Source organism: Portunus trituberculatus, chromosome 30 (genome assembly GCF_017591435.1).
Source record: "Portunus trituberculatus isolate SZX2019 chromosome 30, ASM1759143v1, whole genome shotgun sequence".
Classification (NCBI taxonomy): Eukaryota; Metazoa; Arthropoda; class Malacostraca; order Decapoda; family Portunidae; genus Portunus; species Portunus trituberculatus.
Genome location: NC_059284.1, coordinates 7755250 through 7757749, shown reverse-complemented (window position 1 = coordinate 7757749; position 2500 = coordinate 7755250).

The following is a 2500-nucleotide window of genomic DNA, read 5'->3' as shown; positions in this document are numbered from 1 at the left end:
TCTATAAACGTTTTCTTATTCCTTTCTCATACTTGTTGCTTTCTTTACGTTACCTTTTATTTCATTTTTTTAACCCTTATTTGTTGATGTTTTTAATCGTATCTTTGTTTTTTTGTTTTGTTTGCAGTCTCTTCATCGTTTCCTTTCTTTTTCTTCCTTTATCTTATTGTGCTTCGGTTTCTTTTGCCTTTTTTCGGTGTTTCTTTTATGTATTTCCACTAATTTGCATTTTCCTTTCTCGTCTTTCATCCTTTTCTTCCTCCTTTTCCTCCCTCCCTCCCTCTTCCCCTTTTTTCCTCTTCCCTTTCCTGTTCCCTCTTTTCCCTCTTCCCGTTTCTCTTCCCTTCCTTCCCTCTTCCCGTTCCTCTCCCCCCTTTTTCCCTCTTCTCGTTCCTCTTCCCTTCCTTCCCTCTTTTCACTCTTGTTCCCCTTCCTCACATCCCATTCCTCTCTGACAAGCCTTACTTTCTCCTTCAGTCACAGATTAACATATTATCTTATACGCAGTGATATTTTCCCATAATTCCCCCAGTTCCTCATTACCATAACATATTCATCCGTGGCAGGTTATTTTAGACATGTCACTATTCCTGCCCTTTGTTTTCGTGATTATGGGAATGTGTTATTATCATTATTATTGTTATTATTATCTATTATTCTTTCCTTTTTGGGGAAAGATGTTATTTAAAATGCAGAAGTTACATGAATTAATCTCTTTTGTCTAACTTTCCTATGGGTATATCTTGTTTTTATCACTTTTTAGTCTTTTCAGTAAGAGAGAGAGAGAGAGAGAGAGAGAGAGAGAGAGAGAGAGAGAGAGAGAGAGAGAGAGAGAGAGAGAGACCGAAACAGAGACAGACACAAACAGATAGACACACTCAAACAAACAGCAGAAATAACAAACAATTTCCCTCTACTCAGCTTCCTATTCCACCATTGACAGCTGTTCATTATGTGCCTTTATGCTTTGCTGTTCTCGTGTCCGCATACTAATAACTAGTTCACGCTGCAACGCTCCACGCACACGCTTATAGAACAACAACCACACGCTTTTATTATACGACAAAAACATATGGTTATCAAAGATCCCTTGAGGCTTGAAGGGCAGGGAAGGGGAGGAGGAAGGGAGGAGGGAGAAGGGGAGGAGGAACGGAGGGTGAAGGGACGGTAGAGGGGCTTGTGGTGGGTAAGGGAGAGAATATTGGTGTGAGAGTAGGGAGATACGATACAGGGGTGGAGGAAAAGAGGGAAGGGGGAGGGAAGGGAGGTATATGAAAGTAGGGGAGATAGGAGAGAGGGAGGAAAAGAGGTAGGGTGGATGGTCTCTCTCTCTCTCTCTCTCTCTCTCTCTCTCTCTCTCTCTCTGCTGCATCTATTTTTATTTCCATGTACAGTTATTTGGTTTGCATTTTTTTTTTGCTTGTTTTTGTTTTGCCTTTTAAGAGGAAAATGTTCGAGTATGTTTTTGCCACTTTATTATTTGTTTGGCTGGCTGGCTTTTATATCCCGTGTGTGTGTGTGTGTGTGTGTGTGTGTGTGTGTGTGTGTGTGTGTGTGTGTAATACCGGAAATGAATGTGAGAGCAATAAAAAATTCAGGGGCGTTCTCCGGAATGAAGCGACACTCGCGGAACAAACAAATAAAAAAAAAGGCTTCATTTGATAATATAACAAAGACATTTTTTAGACAAGAATAAAAGAGAGAGAGAGAGAGAGAGAGAGAGAGAGAGAGAGAGAGAGAGAGAGAGAGAGAGAGGAAGGAAGTGTGAATGTTTTCTATTAAATTGAGCATTTATCTTTAAAAATTTCTACCAATTATTACAAACGCTTATATCTTTGTTAGCCGTGGTTTTACAAAGATCAAGTAAAAAGTAATACACCAATCAAACACAGAAGTAAACAAGATGAAATACCTCCTCGTTTCAAGAAAATTTATGCATTCTTTTATCAGAGAGAGAGAGAGAGAGAGAGAGAGAGAGAGAGAGAGTCTTATATTGATGTCCACGTAGGAAACATTTGCAGAGACTAGAGCATATGAACAACACAACCATAACAATACAAACTATAGTGTATGCACAAACAAGGAAGCGCGTCCCCTTGAATGTTAGAATGGAGATACACGTGGATGAGAGTCGATGGATGAGTGAAATACTGCAGGGTGAGGCATACGGGACAGATATTTCTCGACTATTCAAATGTTCTTTATGTGTTTCTTAGGTGTGCAAGAATTATGAGGGAAACCAATGTAACAGTAACGTGTGTGTGTGTGTGTGTGTGTGTGTGTGTGTTTGGTGAGGGAAATAGTTGTCTCTGTACGGCAGCAACACACGGAGAGGAGAGCGAAGTGGAAGAGGGAAACATAGCACAGTGTTGTTCCTCGTGTTAACTGTCTGGTGGTGGTGGTGGTGGTGGTGGTGGTGTTGTGTTAAGCTTAAAGACGAAATGCAAACGTACGTAGGTCTGTCACACACACACACACACACACACACACACACACACAC